A 12380-nucleotide genomic window follows, 5' to 3' on the forward strand; every position below is an offset into this window, starting at 1 on the left:
ATGTCTCTTCCAGAGCGTCCAACTCCATCCCCACCAGAGGTAACCACTGTCTTGATTTTTTGGTTAATTATTTCTTTGCTGTTCTTTATAGTTTTATCACATATGTAAATATACTCAAATTATATATGATTGTATTTTGCTGACTTTTGACATTTTCATAAATGGGATCACGTTGGATATATTTAAAACTGACTTTTATTGCTCAACAAAATGTTTTCAGATTCATCCATGTTGACCCATGTAGCTATACGTTCATTTACTGTATTTACTGTAATCTGGTGAATGAATAAACCACAATTTATTTATCTACTGATGGACATTTATGTTTTTCCCCCAATTTTAGCAATTAAAAACAATTCAAAAAGGACATTAGACAAATAATAAGGAAATCTGAATAAGGTATAGACTTTAATTAATAATAACATATCAGTATTAGTTCATCAATGTGACAAATGTACATTTCTTATATAAGATGTTAATAAGAGGGGAAATTGGGTGTGGAGTACTCTGTACTCTCCTCACAATTATTTTATAAATCTAAAATTATTCTAAAATAAAAAGATTTATTTAAAAAAACCCAGTGCTGTTATGAACATACTTGCTTATAGCTCCTGATGTACACATGCAAGAATTTCTTTAGAATACACAGTAGATTGAAATTCTGGGTCAAAGAGTACATGCATCTTCCATTTTACTAGGTACTACATTTCAGAAGTACCAGTTTACTGTCCTGCTTACACTTATACTTTACAACATGTAAGAATTCCTTTTACTTCACATCCTGGGCAAGACTTGTAATATCTGACTTTTTCATTTTTGTCAGTCTGGTGGGTGTGAAATGTTATCTCATTGTGGTTTAATTTTGCATTTCCCTGACTACTAACAAGGTTGAACATCTCTTTATATGTTTATTGGCCATCTGTGTTTCCTGTTCTGAGAAATGCTTATTCATGTCATTTACCTATTTTTTCCTAGTGGGTTATTTATCTTTTTCTTATTGATTATGAGGACTTTGTTACATGTTCTGGAAACTAATCCTTTGTCTTTTATACACGATACAAATATTTGTCCTAGATTGTGGCTTGTCTTTTCACTCTGCTTATGGTAAATTTGAGGAATGTTGACTATCCATCTTCTCCTTAATAATCTGTACTTTGGGGGTTTATTTACGAAATCCTGTTGGCGCTGGAGAGCTTCTGTTTGCTCCTTCAGACCCTCTTCCACCCCTTCTTTAACCTTTCCCAAGTCTTGGGAGGCAGAGACCTGTGTGGACTACGTTAATGACTTCTTTGCTCACGGGCTCCCCATTGGGTTTGGCTGGGAGCTCAGTCAAGTCAGGATACGTGTCCTCCCAGCTCTCTCCTTGCAAGGTTGCTGCATGCTGGCTGTGTCCCTTGACTGAGTGTCCCAGCTTCTACCAGTGGCCCTCTCCACACAGCCCTCTGGAGCTCAGAGTTTCAGTAACTATTCCCTCTTCTGTTACAGCTCCTGTGATTAGCCCCAGGGGACTGCATTTTCCCTCATGGTTTTCCTACACCCTGTTCTCACTTTTACAATGGTCCCTTTATTAAGTAAACTCTCCTCAAGTTGCCTAACATGAGTGTTCCAGCTGTTTCCTGCTGGATATGCCCACCCCAAGGTCGTATTTTTTGTTAGTTATTTGTTGGTCTACCTCTCTCCCCAGGATTTCACAACCTTGGCACTATTGGTGTTTGAATGTGATAATTCTTTGTTGTGGGAGCTGACCTGTGTAGTGTAGGATGTTTAGTAGCATCCTGGCCTTTACCCACTAGATGATGGTAGCATCCCCTCTGTCCTCTCCAGCTGTAACAACCAAAAGTTGCCAAATGTTCCCTGGGGGAAAAATCGCCCTCTGTTGAGAACCACTGCTCTACCCCATGTCAGTATCAGACTGACATAGCTATTAAAGCCTGGTGTCTAGTGGGGCAAGTTCTCTCTCTGTGATCTCCCTCTTTAGGATTGCAGTGGCTGTTCTTAGACTCTCATTCTTTCATGGACATTTTAGAATCAACTAAGTACCATGAAAAAAACTGTTGGGATTTTGATAGAAGTTGCATTGAATTTTTAGATCAAGTTCCAAATTATGGTATTGAGTTTTCATATGCATAAACATAGTAGGTCTCTTCATTTGTTAAGGTCCTTTTAAAATGTCTTCCAGTAAAGTTTTAAATTTCTCTCATATTTTGTTAGATTTATTCTTTGGCACCTTATATTTTTGTAAGTATTATAGGTGATATCTTCTTTAAACTTGCATTTCTATTTGTTGGTGATGTGTAATAATATAATTGACTTTGTATATTGATCCAGCAATTTGCTGAAGTCTTGTTCCTTATAATCATTGGACTGACTTTATCTTCTTTTGGGTTTTATTTTTGTCATATTGTATCTTTTGCATATATACATACATATAAATGTATATATGTACATATGTGTATGTATGTATGAGTTTTGTGTCTTCTGTTACAATCCTCATATTTATTAGTACTACTTATAAAATCTTATTGCAAAGTCCAGGACCATCAGTCACAGTTTTTAACAGAAATGGAGTTAACGTTATCCAGGGCCACCACTTGCCTTTGTGCAAACTGGAAGAAAAAGCCTCTTCCTCAAGATACTTTATTCCTGTCTGGTAGGAAATCCTCATGATACATATTCAAATCTGCAATGGTTATGATGTAAATGGTGCTCCCTGGGATTGTGCAGGGCACATACAGTGGTCCTGCAGGCATTCTTGCATTGTCCTTGCTTTCAGAGGAATGCTTTTACATATCACCATTGAGCACAGTATTTGCTGTAAGCTTATCAGCTTAAAGAAGTTCCTTTCTATTTCAGCTTTGCTAAAAGTAGTTATAATAAATGGATTTTAAATTTCAGTAATTTTTTTTGCATTGATATAATGTGATTTATCTCTTTAATTGGTTAATGTAATAAATTATATTAATAGATTTTCTAATATTGAATCTTGAATTCCTTGAATAAACTCAAGTTAGTTTATTATGTAATATCTTTTTATACATGCTGGATTTGAATTAATAACATTTGTCTACAGGTTTTGCATCCATGTTCATGAGTGAGTATGGGATCATAATTTTCTACTCTTATACAATCCCCTTCTGATTTTATTATAATATATATTAGCTTCATAACATGAATTGTAAAATATTCCATTTTATTCTCTGGAAATGTTTATGTATGTTTGGAGTTACATATGACTTGAAAGTTTGTGGAGACTTACCTATAGAACTATCTGGCCTTTGTGTATTCTTTGTGGGAAGATTTTAAATGATTGATTGAATTTCTTTAACGGTTATAGAACCCTTCCGATTTTCTTTGCCTTCTTACGTCAGTTTTGGGAATTCCTGTTTGTACTGGACACATGTTTGTGTGCCTTCTCAGAGCTTCTCCCCTTCACTTGCAGACGTAGATGAAATGCCACACCGTGTGGAATGAGGTCTGGCTTCTTATGTGGCTGCTGATGACTGGGTGATGTGGTTTGGAAGTTCAGGGAAGTAAGCTCCTGTGGAGTAAACCTTGAAAAATGGGGTATGGGAGAGAAAAGGGAGTCTGGCATATTAATTCCTCTCTCCTTTGCCCTTTCTCTGCACTGTTCTAAGGTATACTTTCTCCTTTCAGCACTTCTGCAGCAATTCCATGAGACAAGCAAACATACCTGCTGAGACTTGCTATGCTTCTTCCTGCCTCGGTGTGACGTTGTGGCCAGTGTATCACATCACATTGCTTCACTTCTTCTCCCCTCACTTCCCCCTTTTCCTCAGCCTCACCAACCTGGGCTTATACAGGAAGTCCCTTACATACGAATGAGTTCCACTCCGAGAGCATGTTTGTAAGTCCAATTTGATCGTAAGCCCAATAAATTTAGCTTAGGTACCCAACTAACACAATCAACTATACAGTACTGTACTGTAACAGGTTTATAATACTTTTCACACAAATAATACATAACAAACAAACAAACACAAAAAATAAAACATTTTTAATCTTACAGTACAGTACCTTGACAAGTACAGCAGTACAGTACCACAGCATACAGGGGCACAGTTGCACCTGTGAAAGTTCACAACTTGAAGGTTAGTATGTAGGGGACTTACTGTAACTCCCAAATAAAGTGTCAATGTTTCAATCCTTGCCTCAGGCTCTGCTTTATGAGGAGACCTGGGCTATGACAATCAGTATCAGGTGTAATGAACCCTTGGAATGAAATTTTGGAGTTGGATCGCTCGCCTCTCTAAAATAAGAGGAACCTACTGCTGAGAATAAGTAGGTTGGCATTTATTTATTTATTTATTTTTGGTGGCTCTGCACGGCTTGCAGGATCTTAGTTCCCAATCAGGGATCAAACCCGTGCCCCATGCAGTGGAAGCACAGAGTCCTAACCACTGGACCACCAGGGAAGTCCTGGCAATAACTTCTGCCGTGCAGTGGCTTTCAGATGTCTTAAGCTTTAAACTTTGGTTAATTTGGGTGAAGGGCAGATGGAGAGCAAGGCAATGGCAGTTACAGTGGCTGGGATTTATGGGAACCATGTTAATTATTATATATGGATTGCAGAATACACTGACTCTTCTGACAGCACTGGAGACCTTACCAAATGAGAATGATAGGCTCAGGGCACTCTAATTCCACTTTAAGATATGCTCCAAATACTAGGATATGTCTATGGCAACTTTATAGCAGACCCTTATCTCCTACAGCCATAAGGCAGACTGAGCTGAAAATTAGGCTCAGGGTCTGATTATTTGCAGGTCTTTATAGCACTTCAAGGGAGAATAGTTGTGTACCTTTGACATTCTTCTTTATCAAAGTTGGGGCTCTTATAGGGAAAGAGTAAGACCATGAGACCTGCGATAGGAAATTTTGGGTGGGAAAACCTGAGACTCTTGAAAGCCCCAGTTTTTCTGAGGCTTCCTTAACTGGCATAAGCAGCCCTTTCCCCATTACCAGAGTAGAGTAGCTTCTCCTTGCTTGGAGACAGAATAATTATTTCTCCTGAAACATATGCTTCACATGATGACGTTTGTTCTCCTTGTGACCCTCCCTCAACATCCCTCATTGCCTCCGAGCTAATAATCAGAGTCAGATCTCAGATAGCCTGTTTCAGTTAGGGCCCAGTCAGGAGACAGAAACTATACCAGTTACTTTAATAGAGGGAATTGAATATAAATAACTGTTAAGCAGGCATTTGAAAACGAGAAAAGCAAAAAGGGAACAATATATGTACCACGTCTTCTTTATCCATTCATCTGTTGATGGACATTTAGGTTGCTTCCATGTCCTGGCTATTGTGAATAGTGCTGCAGTGAACATTGGGTACATGTATCTTTTGGAATTATGGTTTTCTCTTCAATAAGTGGTGCTGGGAAAACTGGACAGCTACATGTAAAAGAATGAAATTAGAACACTCCCACACTGTACACAAAAATAAACTCAAAATGGATTAAAAACCTAAGTGTAAGGCTGGATACGATAAAACTCTTAGAGGAAAACATAGGAAGAACACTCTTTGACATAAATCACAGTAAGATCTTTTGTGACCCACCTCCTAGATTAATGAAAATAAAAACAAAAATAAACAAATGGGACCTAATGAAACTTAAAAGCTTTTGCACAACAAAGGAAACCATAAAAAAGACAAAAAGACAGCCCTCAGAATGGGAGAAAATATTTGCAAACGAAGCAACTGACAATGGATTAATCTCCAAAATATACAAACAGCTCATGAAGCTCAATATCAAAAAAAAACCAAACAACCCAATCAAAAAATGGGCGGAAGACCTAGATAGACTCTTCTCCAAAGAAGATATGCAGATGGCCAAGAGGCACATGAAAAGGTGCTCAACATCACTAATTATTAGAGAAATGGAAATCAAAACTACAATGAGGTGGGCTTCCCTGGTGGCTCAGTGGTTAAGAATCCACCTGCCAATGCAGGGGACATGGGTTTGAGCCCTGGTCCAGGAAGATCCCACATGCTGCAGAGCAACTAAGCCCTTGCACCACAACTACTGAGCCTGCGCTCTAGAGCCCGCGAGCCACAACTACTGAGCCCGCGTGCCACAACTACTGAAGCCCATGCGCCTAGAGCCTGTGCTCTGCAACAAGAGAAGCCACCACAATGAGAAGCCTGTGCACTGCAACAAAGAGTAGCCCCCACTCACCACAACTAGAGAAAGCTGGCATGCAGCAACAAAGACCCAAAGCAGCCAAAAAATAAATAAATAAATAAATTTATTTAAAAAAAAAAACTACAATGAGGTACCACCTCACACTGGTCAGAATGGCCATCATCAAAAAATCTACAAACAATAAATGCTGGAGAGGGTGTGGAGAAAAGGGAACCCTCTCACACCATTGGTGGGAATGTAAATTGATACAGCCACTATGGAGAACAGTATGGAGGTTCCTTAAAAAACTATTGCAGCACTATTTACAATAGCCAGGACGTGGAAGCAACCTAAATGTCCAGCAACAGAGGAATGGATAAAGAAGATGTGGTACATATATACAATGGAATATTACTCAGCCATAAAAAGGAACAAAATTGTGCATTCGCAGAGATGTGGATGGACCTAGAGACTGTCATACAGAGTGAGATAAGTCAGAAAGAGAAAAACAAATATCGTATATTAACGCATATATGTGGAATTTAGAAAAATGGTACAGATGAACCTATTTGCAAAGCAGAAATAGAGACACGGAAGTCCAGAACAAATGTATGGACACCAAGGGGGTGGGGGGTGGAATGGATTGGGAGATTGGGATTGACATATGTACGCTACTGTGTATGAAGTAGTTGGCTGGTGAGTGACTACTGTATAGCACAGGGACAAAAAAAGAGAAGGTACAATCTGTTTGTAGGACATATATTAAATTAACCTTAAAAATGCATTCCAATGCACATTAATAAGTGCAGACAAATACTGTTTGATTCCACTTATATGAAGTACCTAGAATAGTCAAATTCATAGAGTCAGAAAGTACAGTGGTAGATGCCAGGGGAGGGGAGCGGGGAGGGGGAATGGGGAGTTAGTGTTTAAAGGGGACAGAGTTTCAGTTTAGGAAGGTGAAAAATTTGGGAGATGGATGATGGTGAGAGTTGCACAACAATGTGAATGTACTTAGTGCCACTGAACTGTACAGTTAAATATGGTTAAAATAGTATGTTTTATATTATGTGACTTTTACCACAATAAAAAAATTTTTTTTTAAAAAGGGAACAGGGAGGGCTTCCCCGGTGGCTCAGTGGTTAAGAATCCACCTGCCAATGCAGGGGACACGGGTTTGAGCCCTGTTCCAGGAAGATCCCACATGCCGCGGAGCAACTAAGCCCATGCACCACAACTACTGAGCCTGAGTGCTGCAACTACTGAAGCCTGTGCGCCTAGAGCCCGTGCTCCGCAACAAGAGAAGCCACCGCAATGAGAAGCCCGTGCACCACAATGAAGAGTGGCCCCCGCTCGCCGCAACTAGAGAAAGCCCGCGCACAGCAGCGAAGACCCAGCACAGCCAAAAATAAATAAATAAATAAATAAATAAAATAAAAAGGGAACAATAAGGTATTTTATGAAGCTAGCACCTGTGGGAAGCAATCACCACCTGTATGGCTGGGGATCAAAGGGAAAGGGTTAACAATATTACAACCTAGTACCTTGGAGGGCCTGAAACTCAGACCTCTGAGAAGGGGGCACTGCCCCGCTGTTGGTGGTATTTCTGAGCTCAGGAAATGGGTTTATGGGAATGGGATCCAGACCCCTGAAGGGGTGCTGACTGGCTGATGCTGCGGCCCCAGAGGGAAATGAGGTTGTGCGGAGGTTGGTTCTATGAATATGGGAAAAACGGCCAGCTGTAATCAGTTGCTGCCACTGGAACAAACTGTTGCTGCCACAGGGTCAACCTTAGGGTTATAGGAATATGAATGCTAAAGGCGGGAGTAGGAAGCAAGCATAAGGAATAGGAAGCCAGCAGAAAGGAGCAAGTCCCCCCTTCCTTCAGCCTCCCAGTCTAGCTTCTGCTATCGACAGATTCGAACAGAGAAAGAGCTGGCAAAGGAGAAATTCGTTTGCAGAACCCCAGTTCCAGCAGAGCGTAGAAAGTAGGTTTGAAGCTGAGAGGCAATAGCTTTAAAACTGACATACGGTCTTGGCAAGGAAGTGAAAGGCCTGCAGGAGCTCACTAATATGTACTGTCAGAATCTAGAGCATGGTGGACCTGAGGCTATTAGTCTAGAAGAACATAAGGGTCGAGTAGGTTTGAATTCATTGACATGGGGGCTACTTACTGACTCAGGATTTAATGTTTTGGCAAGAACACCTAGAGCTAATCTTGACAGTTTGCTGGAATGGCTCTTTGAAACCTGACCCTGATGAAGGCCTACAGAATATGAAATGGAGGTGCCAGAACTTCCTTTCTGTGGTGTTGAAGCTCTGACTACGTTCCCTAGAGGGCACAGAGAACACTCCTTCAGTAACACAGCAAGGGATGCACTAGTGAGGAGAAACAGGCATCATTGCATAGCTTGGTAGTGGATGTTCTCTGTAAGCTGGGTTGAAGGTGGGGGATGCTTCCATTGACTCCCTAATATCCATGGGCATGATGGGATCCCTAGAATGGCAGTGGCCAGGTTGGGGGCACTTAATCATCAGAGAAAAGGTGGGCATAATTACTACAATTGGCAGCAAGGCTATAGTGGCAACCAGGCTGCCTTGATCTTTGACGCTTAGGGATTTATAGTGATGGCTGTTACCTTAAGTTGCTCCTAGAGGCAAGAAAGGTGGATAATCAATCAACATGCTATTCAAAGTACAGCCATCCCTCAGACTTAGACCAGCTTGCACAAACTAGCCCTCTGGCTAAGAACAGTTAAGAAAGCTGTTTTTAAATAGATTTTAAAATCTATTTTTAAAAATCAGAGAGCTAACAAGGCAGTGAAGACTTAAGATACTAAGGTCCTAGAGAGAAGGAAACTTAGAAGTGAGCCTGACATGGCACAGCTTTTGCCTTGAGGCATTTACTGACCAGTAAGCATTTTTCTAGAGGTTGAGGAGCTGAGCCACAGAGAAGCTGACAGAAAAGCTGTGGCTGAGGGACTGGACTGTGGATAAAGCAGAGTTTTAGGCGGTCTCATGGGTAAAATGGAACAAAAATGGAAGTTCAGTGCCCACCAGGTAGGTGGGTTTCCTGTAAATGCTGCCAGGTTTTCAGTTGGGACCCCTGAAGACTTATACTCTCAGAATAAGAACTAACAAAATAAACCCGTCTGTTAAAACCAAAGCCCAGCTTTCTATCACCCATCTCAGACTAAATTAAGATGGCCTGTCCTTATGCTAAAGTGAAATAAATCATTTCTGGAGGAAAATAATATCATCCTGTATAAAATAGTAACTGGGTAATTCCTTCTTGCATTTCAGACCTTCCTTCTGAGATGATTTTTCTCCTTGCAGAGGTGCAATCTATCAAAGTTCTTTTAGTGAGAGTTTATTGGTTTATCCCAGTTTTTATTCCTCTTAAAATGTTTTTAGCCTATCTTAAAATGGGTAAAAGACATGAATAACACCTCACCAAAGAAGAGGTACAGATGGCAAATAAGCATATGAAAAATGCTCAAAATCTTATGTCATTATGGAATTGCAAATTAAAATAACAAGATACCACTACACATCTCTTAGAATGGCCGAACTCCAAAACACCAAGTGCTAGAAGGATGTAGAGCAACAGGAACTCTCATTCATTGCTGGTGGGAATGCAAAATGATACAGTGACTTTGTTTTTGATTTTGTTTTTCTTCCAGTTTTACTGAGTGTAATTGACATACAGCACTGTATAAGTTTAAGGTGTACGGCATAATGGTTTGACTTACATACACCATGAAATGATTATCACAATAAGTTTAGTGAAATCCATCATCTCACGTAGATACAAAATTAAAGAAATAGGAAAAAATTTTTTCCCTTGGCGTGAGAACTCTTAGGGTCTACTCTCTTAACAACTTTCATACATAATGTACAGCAGTGTTAATTATATTTATCATGTTATACATTACACCCCTAGTACTTATTTATCTAAAAACTAGAAGTTTGTACCTTTTGATTACCTTCATCCAATTCCCCCTGCCCCCAGTACAGCCACTTTGGAAGACAGTTTGGCATTTTCTAATAAAAACTAATACAGTCCAACAATCATGCTCCTTGGTATTTACATAAATGAGTTGAAAATGTATATCCACACAAAATCCTGCACACAAATATTTACAGCAGCTTTATTTATAATTGCCAAAACTTAGAAACAACCAAGATGTTTTTCACTAGATGAATGGATAAATAATTGTGGTACATCCAGATAATGGAATATTATTCAGCACTAAAAAGAAATGAACCATCAAACTATGAAAAGACATGGAGGACCTTAAATGCATATTACTAAGTGAAAGGAGCCAATCTGGAGAGGGTACATACTGTATGATTCCAACCATATGACATTTGGAAAATGTAAAACTATGGAAACAGTAACAATATTAGTGATTTCCAGGGCTTAGGAGGGAGGGAGGGATGAAAAGGTGGAGCCAGGAGATTTTTAGGACAGTGAAAGTATTCTGTATGACACCATAATGGCAGATGCATGTTATTATACATTTGCCAAAACTTGTAAAACATACACCAAGAGTGAACCCTAATGTAAACTTCGGGTGATAATGATAAGCTGTATAGGCTCATAGATCATAAAAACTGTACCACTCTGGTGGGAAATGTGGATAGTGGTGGAGGCTGTGCATGTTTAGGGTCAGAGAGTATATGGGAAATCTGTACTTTCTGTTCAATTTTGCTATGAACCTAAAACTGCCCTAAAAAGTAAACTCAATTTTAAAAAAATGTTTTTAGTTCATCCTTATTTTTGAAGGAAATTTTCACTGATCGTAGAATTCTAGATTAACAGTTTTTTCTAGCATTTTGAATATAACACTGTGCTGTTTCTGGGCTTTAATTTTTTGCTGTTGAGAAAATAGCTCTCACTCTAATTATATATCCTTTGTAGGCAATCTATCTTTTCTCTCTGGCTGCTCTTAAGTTTTTTTTTTCCCCTTTGGTGTTTTAGGCTTTTACTATATGTATCTAGGTATTGCTTTCTTTTCATTTATCCTGCTTGATTCACTAGATGTCCTGAAGCCATGGATTGGTGTTTTCGTCAACAGTGGAAAATTCTCAGCCATTGTCTCCTCATATATTTCCTCTTCCCCATTCTCTTTGCTCTTTCTGGAACTCTGATTAGACGCATGTGAGATGTTCTCATTTTATCCTCAGTATCTCCTACGGCTTCTTCCTATGGGTGTTGGGGATCCTGAGGAATGGCTGCTCAGCTCTGTTTCATAAGTAGCACTGAGAATGGATTGCAGAGTAGAAGGAAGGGAAGCCGTCTGGCATTTGCCTTGGACTTTGTTTAGGGTCACCTATAATAGGGAACTTTCTCAGTGAGAAATACTCACCAGGACTTGGGCCCACAGGGGAGTGCAGCTTCTGGCTCTGGGGCTGGGCACATACCAGGGTGCCATGAGGTTCGCCTGACCTGCCTGAGAGGCCCTCACAGAAGCTACTTTGTGGGAATGTCCATGATGCACTACATCAGAAAAACCCTGGGGCCTCCCGAGTTGGTTTTTCCACACGTGTGTGTCAGCACTTTGTTTTTCAGATGTACAGCCTGCTGTTTCTAACTTCTGTGGGTTCCTAAAATGGAGGGAACAAGGGATCTGTCTGCTCCTTGTGGAGGTAAGCCTCTGTATCATCCCAGATGCTAGAGGAAAATGTTTCTTTTTAATGTGTATTATGGACTGAATTGTATTCTCCAAAATTTGTATGTTGAAGCCCTAATGCCTGGTACCTCAGAATGTGACTGAACTTAGAGACAGGGCTTTTAAAGGAGTAAATAAGTTGATCAGCCTTCTTTTCTACTTCACTGATTTCTTAAGGCCAAGAGAATATGACTTCCTCAGAAATTAAGGGAGAAAAAAAAAAAAGAAATTATGGGAGGGTTGGAATGAGACATACTAGGGTTTGAATCCCAGCTGTATCACTTATTAGCTGTGTAACCTTGGCCAATAATTTAAACTCTCTGAGCCTTTGATTCCATATCATAAAAAAAGAATAATTTTATCTCACATTGGCTTGTGATGAGAATTAATTGAGATAGTGATATAAAATGTCTAAGGAAGTCCTAACCACAGTAAACGGTCAGTAGACGGTAGTTTGGTTCCCTCCCTTGACAAAACATTGGAACATTGCGAACATCTGTTGAGGGTCTATTGTGTTAGATATTAGTGTTACTCTTTAATATGTCTGATTCTCCTGTCTTTC

The sequence above is a fragment of the Delphinapterus leucas genome, chromosome 3 (assembly GCF_059928025.1).
Source record: "Delphinapterus leucas isolate spDelLeu-1000000601 "Yukka" chromosome 3, BTC_Dleu_Yukka2, whole genome shotgun sequence".
Classification (NCBI taxonomy): Eukaryota; Metazoa; Chordata; class Mammalia; order Artiodactyla; family Monodontidae; genus Delphinapterus; species Delphinapterus leucas.